This window comes from Callithrix jacchus, chromosome 1 (genome assembly GCF_049354715.1).
Source record: "Callithrix jacchus isolate 240 chromosome 1, calJac240_pri, whole genome shotgun sequence".
Classification (NCBI taxonomy): domain Eukaryota; kingdom Metazoa; phylum Chordata; class Mammalia; order Primates; family Cebidae; genus Callithrix; species Callithrix jacchus.
In genome coordinates, this window is record NC_133502.1 from 60,148,277 (window position 1) to 60,164,084 (window position 15,808).

General features: G+C 39.1%; 1 long non-coding RNA gene and 1 pseudogene across 1 annotated transcript; one reads left to right on the top strand and one right to left on the bottom strand.

Annotated features, from left to right (window-relative positions):
• The window catches only part of LOC108591306 (52 kDa repressor of the inhibitor of the protein kinase pseudogene), a 112,652-nt pseudogene extending 106,159 nt beyond the window's left edge, over positions 1-6,493 (bottom strand).
• Positions 6,494-12,236: 5,743 nt separating this feature from the next.
• LOC144579039 (uncharacterized) lies at positions 12,237-14,214 on the top strand. The gene is made up of 2 exons (XR_013525833.1): positions 12,237-13,053; positions 13,945-14,214. It is a non-coding gene; the product is annotated as an uncharacterized LOC144579039 (long non-coding RNA).
• The last annotated feature ends 1,594 nt before the right edge of the window (positions 14,215-15,808 follow it).

Genomic DNA, 15,808 nt, shown 5'->3' on the forward strand with positions numbered 1-15,808 from the left:
TCCATCTTTTTCTTAAGTTTTGTAAAGTTTTCTGTTATTATTTCTTTGAATAAGCTTCTACCCTGTGTGCTGTCCAATTGCCAGTAATTATTAGATTTGATCTTTTGAAATCATTTTTTGTATCTTGTAGATGAATTATAATTCTTTTCATTTTCTTTTTACTCATTTTATATTTTTTCTTGTTTTATTCTTTTTTTTTTTTTTTTTTGAGACAAAGTTTCACTCTTGTTGCCCAGGCTAGAGTGCAATGGTGTGATCTTGGCTCACCGCAACCTCTTACTCCTGGTTCAAGCGATTCTCCTGCCTCAGCCTCCCGAGTAGCTTGGATTACTGGCATGCGCCACCATGCCTGGCTAATTTTGTATTTTTAGTAGAGACAGGTTTCATCATGTTGGCCAGGCTGGTCTCGAACTCCCAACCTCAGGTGATCCACCTGCCTCAGCCTCCCAAAGTGCTAGGATTATAGGTGTGAGGTACCGCACCCAGCCTGATTAAAGTTTTTATTCTTAATTTTTAATGTATTATTTCCAAAATAAAGGTGTTGATGAATATTTGAAGGCAGGTGTAATACAGTTAGTTTGGAGACTGGCAGTAAGTGAAGACTCTTGAAAAATATGGGTAAACTTGAGAGCAGTATTAAAGAAGGAATGTATATGAACACATGCACAGTTGATCCTTTGTATCCATGGGTTTTGGATCTATGAATGCAACCAACTGTGCGGGTTAAAAATGTTCAGAACAGTTACATACATTTTTTGGCCATTTTTCCCTAAGCAATACAATATAACAACGTTTTTACATAACATTTGCTTTGTATTCAGTAATATAAGTTATTATAGATGACTTAAGACAATGTGCATATGTATACATATGCAAATACTACATTATTTTATATAAGAGACTAGAGTATCTTCAAATCTTGGTATCTGCTGTGTATGTGTTTGTATGTGTGTATCTACATATATACATACACATACACATACAGTGAGAAGAAGAGGGGAAAAGAATAAATAGCTGATAAATTTAATTTTATTAAATCTACAGAATGAAAATCCACTGAGAGGAAATAGGACAATGATCTTTGAAAGAATGTTAAGTATTTTAGAATTTCCAAATACGCTTAGAAAAAGAAATCATATAATGTCTAAGTCTGTTTAGTGTCGCTGTAAGAGAATATCTTAGATTGGATAGCTAATTTTAAAAGAGGTTAATTTGGTTCATGATTCTGGTTACTCGCCAGTTGAACACGTCTATCTGATGCTTCAGGATGCTTTAATTTGCATGAAACAGATGTGTGCAAAGAGATCACATGGTCAATGAGGAAGCAAAATGGGGCAGATGCCAGGCTCTTTTTAACAATCAGTTTTTATGAGAACTAATGAAGTGAGAATTCACTCACTTTCAAGAAGGGCATCAATCTATTCATAAGGAATCTACTCCCATGACCCAAATACTCACTTTTAAACCCCATTTCCAACATTGGGGATCAAATCTCTCCATGAAGTCTGGAGAGGACAAACATTCAAACTATAGCATATGATAAATATCATATTCTTGGAAAGGAGTGGAGTTTTGTTTAATATTATCATGGATCTGCTCCGGAGTAGATGCCTTCATCAAGTTGTTTAAAATATTACAGTAGTAGCCCATAGCTCAAAAAATAATACAGAAAAAATGGACTACATATTCTTTTTCTTTTTTCAGTGAAAGAAGCTTAGAAAATAGATATTTGTGCAGCACCTTGGTTTCTATAGAATTAATTTAGGAAACTATTTTAGAGCTACCTAGTACCTAAAATGAAAAAATATTGATAGTATTAGCATAGATTTGAGGACTCAGACAAAGCAGTGTATATTTTGAATGATACATTTTTGAGAGACAGAGAAAAATTTCACTAACATGCTATCTTTCATGTCTGAATACCCCACTCAATTCTAAATTAAATAAAATTGAATAAAATTTAGTGAATTAATTTTTTAGTAAAGATACTTGCAGTCAAATTGATGTTGATAGTAAATTAAGTGGAATCAGTACTATTTTATAAAACAGTAGTTTGTTTACTAACCCTAAATGTTACTGATAATTTCTATACTAAAAGAACACACAAAAATTTCAGTATATAAACTATGCCTCTGTAAGCAATACCCAGAAAACTACATTCATTTTATTGAATATAATTTTAAATGTACACACAAAAGTGCATTACATATACTCAGAACACATTTTGTTTTACATCCATTTAAACCTTAAAAGCAAGCTTTTCTCTTACCTTCCTATTGGAACTTACCCTTTGCCTGATTATAATAGTGATGAGATTATTTAACACTATCCTCACAACTCTGGTACATTCTAGCATTAGCTTAGCAACAGTCATAATGAGGGATGATTAAGCTAATATTGGATGGCACCACCAACACGAAGACAAACCACAGCTTTAAATTATCTTATCTAATCAATGCACCAGCAAGGGACCAGAGGCTATACAATGTCATCTAACTGTTTCACAAATGTTTCATGCAGTTGTGATAAGCCATTCTTCTATTGCTAAAACATTACCTTGTTAGCACACACACCATTCCGTAGTCTTTCTTGGGAATTCATTTCATTGACTTCAGTTATGATTGAGCAAAGGTGTATTGACTCAGACCCCAAAGTCTTAAGGTAATAACTTTTCATAGACCTAATAACTAATTGCATTGCCCCAGTTCTTCAGAGGTACCACTAATCCTTTATAAGAAAGATTTATTCATAGAATATAATGGACATAATTTTTATGCTGCTCCAAATTCAAAACTATAGATCTAGATAACTGATGTTTTATATATACATTTGAGGTCCATATAGTAGCATTAATTCTCTGTCAAATCATTATCACACCTTACAGACACTCTTGGCTACTCACTTCAGGTGTTGTAGTCTATATTTTATATTAACAAAACAGATTCAGTCTGCTGTTAATTGAAATAGCTATATATTAATTAGTTAAAACAGTCACAGCAAAAATGCTTAGATATAAGCCTATAGATAATGTAAAATTCTTAAACAAATCTGAAAAAAATTTCTAAGGTCTGTTAGATAAAACAAAACACATGCAACAACAACAAAAAAAAACTTTATCTTAAATCTTACTTCATTCTGAATTGAGCTCAGTCAGATAGATTAACATAATGTTTGGAATTTTCCCAATTTTTAGGAACAGAAATGCTGAATAAAGAAAGTCCAATCTTATTATTTATATCAAGGTCATTTTTTAACCTTCTCAATAGCTGAAGTAACAGACTCCAAACCTCGGTGTTTTAAAACAGCACAGATATATTTTGCACTTATGCTACATAGCCATTGAGGCTTCCCTAAAACCCTGCCCCCAAATTCTGCTTCTCTAAGTAACCAGTACAATTAGATTACTTATAATAATTCTAGCCAATTAAACAGGACAGTTTTGTTTTCTCAACATATTTTCTTATCATCTTACAAACTTTTGCTTATTTTCTTCTACAAGCTTGTAACCATTTCTTCAGAATGCATGCAGGTTGTGAGTAAAACGAAATGGACCTATTTACCACTCATCTTCTGCCATTAATTTCCTGCCACTGGAGAATGGCCATTTATAAAGCTAGAGTTTTCTAAATAATCAGCACTATTCTTCCTGGGGTTGCCAAAAGCAGTCTTTGAATTCAAAGACCATCTAGCAAAATCTTGCTTAGCTGTGAAAATAAGCCTGAGGATGCTCCACCAAGCATACAACCAACTAGCTAAATCATTTACTATAATCCACAACAAAGAAGCTTTTAAATAGAAAAGGAACTGAGTTAGAAAGTTTTCCTCATGAGCAATAGTAGCAGCAAGGCAAGGACAAATAAATGAAAGAGATATGCACACTGGTTCATAGAACCAAAGCAGTGAGAACATTGTGATGTGTTACAATGTACTGCTAGCGCTCAATTTCAACGTATGTATATTGGAATACTGTCTGAAAATACTATTATTATCTAAAGCCTACTTAGTGCTAGTGAAGTAACACTAGCACTAAGAATTATTGATATCATTGAAAAATGACAGCATAAATAGTAATTTGTCCACTGAAATGCCTGAGCATTAGGTTTTCTTGCTGTTGCAGGCTTGCCATAAAATGGATACAAAACTGATCTTCATAGTTGGCAGATTTTTTTAAAGAAGAAAAGGTACATTTCCATTTTCAACAAAAGGAGAAATATAAAAATCATGATCCACCATGGAAACACAAATACAATCATGCGATTTGTAAAGTAAACTCTTTTGTAAGAAAAATGTTTTAAGTCACCTTTGCTATCTGACAATGTTCTTATTTGTGAACAGGTGCAAAACAGAGCATGACAAGCCTAAAATAAAGTAACACAGAAGAACATTAAAAGAGATGCATTCATTGTTAGAGAGGAAATATGAAACAATAAATAAAAGATAAATTTTGAATCAGAAAGCCTATGTTAAAATCACAGGCTTTCCACTAACCAGGAAGCAATTTCATATAAATAACTACAACTTAATTTCATGCAAATAACTCCAAGCCTTAGGGTCTTCATCTGATAAATGGGGTAATAGAATCTTGTTTGTTGCATGTGAATATTTAGTAAAACACTACAATGTTCACAATATTGACTAATGAACAGTCCGTTATATTTATAATCGAACATTATAACAGAATGGCCTCTAAGCTAGGAATGAGCAAATCTTGGTTTATCCCAGTTAGAATATGAATTCAATATTTCGACTTTTTACTTATCTCCAAATGTTTCTGTTTCTTTTTTCCAGTCTATAAACTGTGAGAGAAGAGGATATGTGGAAGACAACTTTCATTCATTCATTTGACTCTTTTACTGAGCATTTCCTAAAGCCTAAGCATAGGCACAATGGATACAAAAACGAACGAAGCAAAGTCTCTCCCCTACAAACACTGACTATCTAGTGGAGGAGTCAGAGGAGCAAATAGCAAGTATAATGCAGTAGGGTAATCACCTTCACAAAGTACTGCTGGCACACAGTGAAGAGATCAACTAAAACTGCCAGAAAAAGCCAGAGCTTGCTTAATGTATGAATCTATGTATATCGAAATATATACATACACACACATACTATGTATATCGAAATATATACACACACATGTGTAGACACACACACATATTTGTGTGTGTGCACATATATATATTATGTATATATAAAATATAGCTGATGAAGAGGGAAGTGAAATTAAAGAAGGAAAAAGAAAAACTAAGTCAGGAATGAGTATATGATCCTGAATTAACAGGGAACTAGTGAGCTCAGTACCACCACTGCTGAGGTGAGCAAGTGAGCAAGCCCAATCAAGCCTGGAGGTCTCATCTAAACAGACAGTATGAACAACTATATCGAAATTTCTGGATATGAGCTTCAAGTCAAGTTTTGGACAGCTATTTGTGAAGGATTTTGTCAAAATAGACAAATAATAAATAATATTAAAATGAAATCTTGGGAGGCAATGAGTAAGGGATATAATGAGTGACAGTGTTCTCCACCTCACCAATGTTTGGGAGAAACTCTAGGAGTTGATAAAATATCAGGAATTAAGAAGACAAAGTGAACACTTGCTAAGTGTTTGAGAGAAAAGCTGTGGTCAGAAGAACAGGCACAAAGGATGGAGATTAAATCTACCTCTGATATTACTAGGCAAATGAGCAGCCTTATATTTCCAGGTCACACTGTGTTCCTAGAATCACAGATAAAGAAATAAAGAGTCAACCTGAAGGTGCTGAAATGGTTATCAGTGACTAAGTAGGGAAAGACTGTGAACACCAACAAAAATGATAAAAATTGTAGCTCTACTTTTTAAAAAATTCTTAACCCTAGACTTTTCTTGTACACCACTGATTTGTTTTTTGTTTTTTTGTTTGTTTTGTTTTTGTTTTTGAGATGGAGTCTTACTCTGTCACCCAGGCTGGAGTGCAGTGGCATAATCTTGGCTCACTGCAACCTCCACCTCTGCCTCCCGGGTTCAAGTGATTCTCCTCCCTCCCAAGTAGCTGGGATTACAGGCATCCACCATCAGCCCAGTAAATTTTTCTACTTTTTAGTAGAGATAGGGTTTCACTATGTTGGCTAGCTTGGTCTCAAACTCCTAACCTCAAGTGATCCACCCATCTCAGCCTCCCAAAGTGCTGGGATTACAGGCATGAGCCACCACACCTGGCCGACCATTGACTTTTATCTCTTCCCCAAAAAGACAACTTGTAACTGAAATAATTTACTTTATCTCAAAAAAATACATATTTAAGGTGAGAGATAGGCAAGGTAATTGCATTACTGATGAACTTTCTTTGCTCATCTGTAAGAAGCAACTCCTCATCTGTTAAAGCTCTATCGTGAGAGTGCCGCAATTAATCACATCTTCAGACTCTACTTCTAATTCTGGTTCTCTTCCTATTTCTACCACATCTACATTTACTTCTTCTACTGAAGTCTTGAACCCCTCAACGTCATCCATGAGGGTTTGAATCAACCTCTCCCAAATCTAGTAAATGTTGATACTTTGTCCTCATCTTGTGAATTGTGACTGTTCTTAATGACATCTAGAATGATGAACCCATTCCATAAGGTTTTCGATTTACTTTGCCCAGATCCATCAGAGAAATAACTATCCATGGCAGCGATAGGCCTACAAAATGTACTTTTTGAGAAATAAGACTTGGAAGTCAAAATTGTTCATTGCCTTTCTCACTAAGCTTAATCATCTCTAGCTTTTGATTTAAAGTGAGAGATGTGGGATTCTTCCTTTCACTTAAACACTGAGAGGCGACTGTAGGTTATTAATTGGCCTAAAATATCATTGTGTCGCAGAGATTAGGGAGACTACAGGAGAGGGTGAGAGATGGGGGAACAGCTAGCTGGTGAAGCCATCAGAAATCACACATTTATAGGTTAAGTTTGCCATCTTATGTGAATGGAGATCCATGGTACCCCAGAACAATTACAAAGCGAGTCATGGTGGCTCACACCTGTAATTCCAGCTACTCAGGAGCCTGAGGAAGGAGAAACCCTTGAGTCCAGGAGTTTGAAGCTGCAGTGAGCTATGGTCACGCTACTAGATTCCAGCCTGGGTGAAAGAGTGACATTCCAATCTCAAAAAACAAAACAAAAAAACAAAAACAATTATAATAGTGACATCAAAGATCACTGATCACAGATCTCTTTAACGGATATAGTAATAATGATAAAGTTTGAAATATCATGAGAATTACCAAAACATGACCCAGATTCAGGAAGTGAACACACGTTGTTTGCAAAATAGTGCCGATAGACTTGTGTCGATGAAGTGTTGCCACAAACCTTCAATCTGTAAAAGAAATGCAATATCTGCAAAGTGCAATAAAGCAAAGCACACTAAAATAAGATATGCCTCTAATAGATTTTTTTTCAAGAGAGTAAAAAGGTCCATTTTTTAATCTCAAAGAAAAGAGTTACAGCAGATGTCACTGGTGAAGAGTTCAGTTGGTGAATAGCATTTCACAATTTGTACCAACATCTGGGGAAGGGAGCTTTCCATGGAAACTGTAAAATAATTGAGCACCAAATCTGCACAAATTTGTTTCTAAAAATGCGATAGATTTTTTTTTTTTTTTAAATAGATTTGGCTCTTTTCCTCTGTCCATGCCATTGGTCTTATAGAGATGAGGTCTTGCTATGTTTTCCAGTGTGGTCTGGAACTCCTGGCCTCAAGCGATCCTCCCGCCTCGGTCTCCCCAGGCGCTAGGATTACAGGCATGAGCAACCGCCGCAAATGGATTTTATGTGAAAGTTCTATCTTTGTTTGCAAATCAGTTTTTCCAGGATCAAAGTTCTAGCAGCCATAAATACTATCCTCCTAGATATAGGGACCCACATAAGGGCCACGTGATGAGACACTTGCTGCGACAGAGGTACCACCTGGCCCCTAGGTGGCAGGTGCGTTTTTTTTTTTTTTTTTTTTTTTTTTGGAGACGGAGTTTCGCTCTCCTTACCCAAGCTGGAGTACAATGGCGCAATCTCGGCTCACTGCTACCTCCACCTCCTGGGTTCAGGCAATTCTCCTGCCTCAGCCTCCCAAGTAGCTGGGATTACAGGTGAGCGCCACAACACCCAGCTAATTTTTTTTGTATTTTTTAATAGAGACGGGGTTTCACCATGTTGACCAGGATGGTCTCGATCTCTTGACCTCGTGATCCACCCGCCTCGGCCTCCCAAAGTGCTGGGATTACAGGCTTGAACCACCGCGCCCGGCCGGCAGGTGCGTTTTTAACTAAACGCAAGAGTGTGAAGTCACGTTTTTCTCTTGCCTTGAAAGCGTTAAGAGGTAGTTCCTTATTGGTGGCTTAACTCGGTCTCTCACTCTGCAAGGCCACCTGTTTGCTGGATGAGGGGACCGGACCAGCGCCCTCTCGACCTGAAGAGGAGGCGACCAGGCGCCCAGATCGTGTTGCTCCCACCGAGGTCTCAGCTACTGGACGCCTGCTTCTTTTCGGATTTGGCTCATTCCCGCATCAAGCGTAGGGGTCCCGCCGGTTCCTACTGGCCAGCGCCCTTTTCCTTCACTCTCAGCGCCTGCGAACTCCTCCCAGCCTCTATGGAGTCGCGACCCCTAGTGGGGTCGTGGGCCAGAAATACTCGGTTATCTGGGACTCACTGTTGCAGGATGGGGAATTTAGCATGGATCTTCGTACCAAGAGCACCAGTGGGGCCCCCACCTTCAATGTCACTGTCATCAAGACTGACAAGATGCTAGTCCTGCTGATGGGTAAAGAAGGTGTCCATGGTGGTTTGATCAACAAGAAATGTTATGAAATTGCGTCCCACCTTTGGCGTGCCTAGTACTGACCTCCTCTGTCCCTTCTCCTTCACTGCTCCCCACAGCTTTGCACCCTTTTCCTCCCCATACACACATACACAATTTTGTTTTTTGGGCCATTACCCCACACCCCTTATTGCTGCCAAAACCACGTGGGCTGGGGGTTAGGGCTGGATGGACAGACACCTCCCCCTACCCACACCCCTCCTGTGTGTGGTTGGAAAACTTGTTTTTTGTTTTTTTTCTGAATAAAAAAGATTCGACTAAAAAAAAAAATAAATAAAAAAGAGAGAGAGAGAGAGAGAGAGAGAGAGAGAGAGAGGGAGAGCGGCGGGAGGGAGGGAATGCTTAGAAAATACCAGATACCACTTACCGATAAATGCTAGCATGTCTTTTAAACCACTCCCTTCTTCCTCTACTTCCATCATGTGCCATTTGAATTTAGTTTTTAACATCAGAAGAAACAGAAGTAGAAACAGCCACATCAATTCACTCTTTTTAAATGTTACTTCTTGGCTGAGCACAGTGGCTCGTGCCTGTAATCCCAGCATTTTGGGAGGCCAAGGCACATGGATCATTTGAGGTCAAAAAAAATACAAAAATTAGCCAGTCATGGTGGCAGGTGTCTGTAGTTTCAGCTACTCTGGAGGCTGAGATAGGAGAATCACTTTAATCTGGAAGGCAGAGGTTGCAGTGAGCCGAGATCACACCACTGGACTCCAGCCTGGGCAACAGTGAGATCCTGTCTCAAAATAAATAAATTAACAACTAACTAAATAAATTAATGTTTGTTAAATTTGTTGTAAAATTTCAAAATTAAAGAATAAAACAGAATCACAATTTTTTCAAGTTCAACGTGATAATAGTAACATTATTAATAAGGCAAATGCTGACATCAGATTTAATGCTCATCCACTTAAATGGGTGTATTCTAACCACTGCACTCTGACATAGCATTCTAAAAACTGAAAATGAGTCTGGTCTAATAGTTGTTTCTACCTCAATAGGCTCCCTTGGTGGGAGTCACAAGGAAACCAAACCTGGGTGGAGCTTACATCTCATGACCCGTCTGTCCTTGCAAACCATCACCTGTGATCCTCATCAGAATTCCAATGTAGGTCAGTGGGTGTAATAATGACAAAAATAATAGTAATAGTAATGGGTAGCATTAATTTAAAGGGCTTTTTTTGTTTTTTAAGACGTAGTTTCACTCTGCTGCCCAGGCTGGAGTGCAGTGGCTCGATCTTGGCTCACTGCAGGCTCTGCCTCCTGAGTTCAAAAAATTTTTTCTGCCTCAGCCTCCCGAGTAGCTGGGATTACAGGCACCTGCCACCACACCTGGTTAATTTTTTGTGTTTTTAATAGAGATGATGTTTTACCATATTGACCAGGCTGGTCTTGAACTCCTGGCCTTGGATGATCTCCCCACCTCAGCCTCCCAGAGTGAAGTGCGTTTTATATTCTTACAACTGGAAGTACATGGCATGCATTCACTCGTTTATTCTAACCATTGCTACATGCTATAGATACTAATTTGAAAATACAGAAAGGACCAAAACTACCCACTTTTGTTTTCATGCTAATGTAGGGTCTTCATGGAACACTTTATATTTCTCTTTTGTAGGTGCTGAATCAGTCCACATGCACCGGAACCTGAGTGTTCTTCATGTGTGTGTCTGCATGGCGCTGTTGGAGTTAAATGTATTTAAACACATGTATATCAACTTCCCTTGGAGAAAAACATCAAGGGTTGGTAGGCTGTACTGGCAAATAGCAAGAAATGAATGAGATATGCTTTTAACAAATTGTAGAAATGCACCCTTTGGTTTCTGGAATACTCCTCTGTGACTTACCTTTTTATAAAGCAATGCTTCATAATAAATCTTTGCAAGAATTTTAAACTATTTTTGACATAGAGTTTCATACTTAACAGTTATAGTTGAGGGCTTTTTTTTGTTTTTCTAATCTAAGCACTACATTTGGAAACCATTCATGAACAAGAAAAAGATTTCATTGGCTTTTTTGTCTTTCTTTACTTTTTTTTCTGGAGACTGGCTCTCTTTTTGTTGCCTAGGCTAAAGTGCAGTGGTGCAGTCACAGCTCACTGCAGCTTCAAACTCCTGGACACAAGTGATCCTCGTCCCTCAGCCTCCTGAGTCTTGGGACTGCACACATGTGCCATCATGGCTGGCTAATTTTTATTTAGTTTTTGCAGAGATGGAATCTCACCATGTTGTCCATCCCTGGGCTTAAAGGATACTCCTGCCTCAACCTCCTAAAGTGCTGGGATTACAGGCATGAGCCACTGTACTTTGCTTTTTTTTTTTTTTTTTTTTTTTTTTTTTTTTTTTTTTTTTTTTGAGATTGAGTCTCACTCTGTTGCCCAGGCTGGGGGGCAATGGTGCAATCTCAGCTCACTGCAGTGAGCCTCTGTCTCCTCGGTTCAAGTGATTCTCCTGCCTCAGCCTCCTAAGCAGCTGGGATTATAGGCATGTGCCATTGGGCTCAGCTGATTTTTGTATTTTTAATAGAGACAGGGTTTCACCATGTTGGTCTGGCTGGTCTCAAACTCCTGACCTCAGGTAATCCACCCACCTTGACCTCCCAAAGTGCTGCGATTACAGGTGTGAGCCATCACACCCAGCTGCGCTTTGTTTTTTGATCAAAGTGATAAATATATATGTAAAAGTCTTGGCTTCCTGGAGATTGCAAGGAGAACGTTCCTCTCTAACCTGGTCAATTGCCTCTGAGTATCCTTATCTTTGCCTCTGAGTATCCACATCTCTTTCTTTATGACATTTTGGTTTTCAGCGATTCACTAGTTTCACTTATTTCTTTTACTTTTTTAGTCCTTGTATCAGTTAAACATGCTTTGGAGCTCCCCAGAGCAATCAGCCACCTCTTCCTTTCAGCTGCATTCACTGTATTCATGTAGAAATGCTGCTCTCCAGGAATGATTAATTCCATTCTTGTGTTTTCTGCTGAATGAACTTTAATTTCACAAACTGCCGTCTTTATGCTTCCTTTGCTCTCTTTGCAAACATCATCCTGTTAATCATAGTAGGGTAGGATTCCATTATCCAAAACAAACCAACGAGGCTGCCAACCTGTGAGATAATTGGTCCGCTTGTAACAGAATCCCCTCCAGGCTTCAGAGCCCCACACTGCGCATCCTCTCTGCCCGGTGCCAGCCGCTGTGATGGGGTTGGCGCAGGGCCTAGGGCAGCCCCTCCCGGCCAACCTGGGATCCCTCCTCCAGCGCCCGCCGCAGGCACAAAGCCGCCCTCTGAGCACGCGCGCCGCTGGGACATGGCGGCCCTTATAGGCCGGGAAGGCGGTTGCCGCTTGGAGTTCGGGGGCCGCAGGTGCGGGCCCAGACATCCCTGGGTAAGTCTCAGCGGCGGCGGCCACCACAGCAGCAAAAATGCGACCTCAACCGGCTTCCTGCTCGCGCTTCCGCGGCTCGGCTGCTCCCTTACTCGCCCCGGCGCTGCCCCCTCCTCGCCTGCCTTCCTTCCCCCCGGGCTCCCAGTTTGACAAAGTATTTTTTTTTTAATCACTCAAATTCAGTCCAGTGGCCAGATCCCTAGACCTGTGGGCAGGAATCTGGGCTTGCCTTATGCTCACTAGCAACTTGACCTTGACCCCGACTCTGCTCAACCTCATTTTTCTCACTTGTAATTTGGATATGTATTTTTTTTTTTTCTGGCCCACTTTGCAGTTTTGTGACTCTCGGAGGATAAGTAATTGATTTAAAGCACTTTTTAGGCTGAGCATGGTGGCTAATGCTTGTAATCCCAGCACTTTGAGAGGCTGAGGCAGGTGGATCACCTGAGGTCAGGAGTTCCAGACCAGCCTGGCCAACATGGTGAAATCCTGTTTCTACTAAAAATACAATAATTAGCTGGGAGTGATGGCACACACCTGTAATCCCAGCTACTCAGGAGGCTGAGGCAGGAGAATCACTTGAACCCAGGAGGCAGAGGTTGTAGTGAGCTGAGATTGCACCATTGCACTCCAGCCTCGGAGACAAGAGCAAAACTCAGTCTCAAAGTACATAAATAAATAAATAAATCACTTTGTAAATTGTCAAGAATTGAATTAAATATTTAGAAAAAAACCCTTCTCAGGCTGTTTTCCATTTGAAGAAGAGCTTGGGCTTTGGGACCAGATGGGCTGAAGTTTGATGCCTTTTCCTCCACTTGCTGGCTGTGTGTTTCTGGGTAAATATTTTAGCTTCTTTGTGTCTTAGTTTACTCATATGTAAATAAGAATAATTACAGCATTTCATGAGGTTGAAGTGTGAATTAATGAGTTAATGTAGTGAGGACTAAACTCTGATTTTTTATATTGCCCAAATTCCTATTTAATGGGTCTGGGGAGTCATGCCCTACAAATCATAAATTCTCATCAGATGGGTTTTATTTAGCCCTGTATACCATGACTTAGTATCCAACTTTTCTTCCTTTTTTCACCATTGCTCGTTTACTTATTTAAGAAAGTTTTAAGTTTTTAGCCAATGGGATCAGTCTAGATTGTGCAGTGCAGCTCCAGCCAATGGAGGCAGGACACACAGCAAGGACCCAATACATCAGGAATAAAAACCTGACTCTGGCATAACATTATGAGACAAGGAAGAAAACAAAAATATTTTATCCCAAGACACGTTTCTTTGCCATATTTTGAAATAGCCCTGCAAAACTGTCTTTTTTTTTTTTTTTTTTGTGGGTAAAAATTTGCATCTGTGAAGAATCTCTATTAACATAGCCAGATCTTTTTCTTCCAGACCCTTGTTAGAAGCAAATGTTTATTCCTCGGTGCCAAAAAGGACTAGTGCTCAGACAAAGAATGTTCTCAGCAAGGCAATTTTACTTGCAGCAGAAAGGCAATTTTACTTACTTCTCAGAAGACTGATTGTTATGACAGCACACAGAACAAAGAAAAGCAGAGGTTTTTACTTTTCACACTCTCCCAATCCTAAAGAAATGAACTAAGATCTGAATAGGACACATTTGTCATCTATTATGTCTAAGGGCAGGCACTATAAGACTTCAAGAACTTTGGTCTCCACAATCTTTATCTTAACCTGAACATTTCCTTTCTATCAATCGCAGGTCTTTAGACAAATTCAAACAACTATCAATCAGAAAATGTTTAAATTCACCTATAGCCTGGAACCACCCTCCAGCTTTGAGTTGTCCCACTTTTCTGGATCAAACCAACATATTTCTTACATGTATTTGATGTCTCATGCCTCTCTAAAATGTATAAAATCCAACTGTGCCCCAATCACCTTGGGAACTGGTACTCAGGACCTCCTGAGGGCTGTGTGACAACAGGCTGTGGTCACTCGTTATTTGGCTTAGAATAAATGTCTACCAATATTTTACAGAGTTTAACTATTTTTGTCAACAGTAGTAAAGTACTTAGAATAGTGACTGATGTATATAAGAGCTAAACAATGTTAGTTATTCTGTTTTTAAAAATGTCATTTGTCTATAATCCCAGTACTTTGGGAGGCCAAGCTGGGTGGATCACTTGGATCCCAGGAGTTTAAGACTAGCTTGACCAACATGGCAAAACCTTGTCTCTACTAAAAGTACAAAAATTACCTGGGCATGGTGGTGCACACCTGTAGCCCCAGCTACTAAAGGGACTGAGGCATGAGAATGGCTTGAACTGGGGAGGCAGAGGTTGCAGTGAGCCAAGAGTGTGCCACTGCACTCTTACCTGGACCTCAGAGTGAGATCCTGTCTCAAAAAAAAAATTTTTTTTCCATCTAGCTAACCAGTTGAAGTTTTTTAAAAATTTTCCTTCTTACTTTTTTTTTGTTTTTCAGGAGACAGAGTCTTGCTCTGTTACTCAGGCTGGTCTCATGCTGGGAATACAGCTGTGAGCCACCTCCCAGCCCCCTATTTTTAAATGGAGGAGTTGGGCTATCTTATCTTTGTCATGCCTCCTAATTTATATGTTCTTTGATATTTATATATACTTTATTTTTTAGAGCAAAAAATTTTATTTATTTTTTTATTTTTTGAGATAGAGTCTTGCTCTGCTGCTCAGGCTTGAATGCAATGGCATGATCTTGGCTGACTGCTACCTATGCCTTCTGGGTTCAAGTGATTCTCCTGCCTCACCCTCCCAAGTAGGTGGATTACAGACACGCACCACCACGTCTGGCTAATTTTTGTATTTTTAGTAGGGACAGGGTTTTCACCATGTTGGCCAGGCTGGTCTCAAACTCCTGATCTCAAGTGATCTGCCCTCTTTGGCTTCCCAGAGTGCTGGGATTATAGGCATGAGCCACTGTGCTTGGCTGCAAGAAGTATTTTAAATACTCCAGAAGTTTTTGCTGTAATAGTCTTCCACTGATAACATTAAAATTTAGATGTATAGATTTCTAGAAATTTCTAATTACTTGGTATTAAGATGAAGTCCCCTAATTCCCATCATCTGCCACTGTATACCATCTATTTAACTTTTCAGAAACCTAAGTATGGCCTCAATGTTTTCTTGGAGTAGCTCTTTGCCAATCTGAAAGAAAGAAGCTAAGGCAAAGATTAATATAAGTAGAGAATTTATTGGGCCACACTTGAGGATTGCAACCAGGGAGCACAGATTCAAACTGCTCTGGATATGCACTCTGATCAGCAGCAGTTACAAATGAAATTGTTAAAGGTAAAGAAGAAGCAGTTCCTGAGTTGTTTACCAATAATTTACATTAAAATAATGCAAGTTACTCATTGGCTATACATTGTTAAGCTCTAGAATGTGTGTTATAGAGTTCAGTATGGCATTATTAGGTTAATTCATAATAGCCTGATATTATGCTATTGTGATAATAGCAAGCAGTTTCAGTAGATTAATACATGGTCTCAAAAGGGGGGAAGTGGGATATGATTGCTATCTCATCTTAATGCCTCTCTAGGCCTGATAATTTAAAAGGACTGGAATGCCTCAGATAAATTTCTTTCCTTG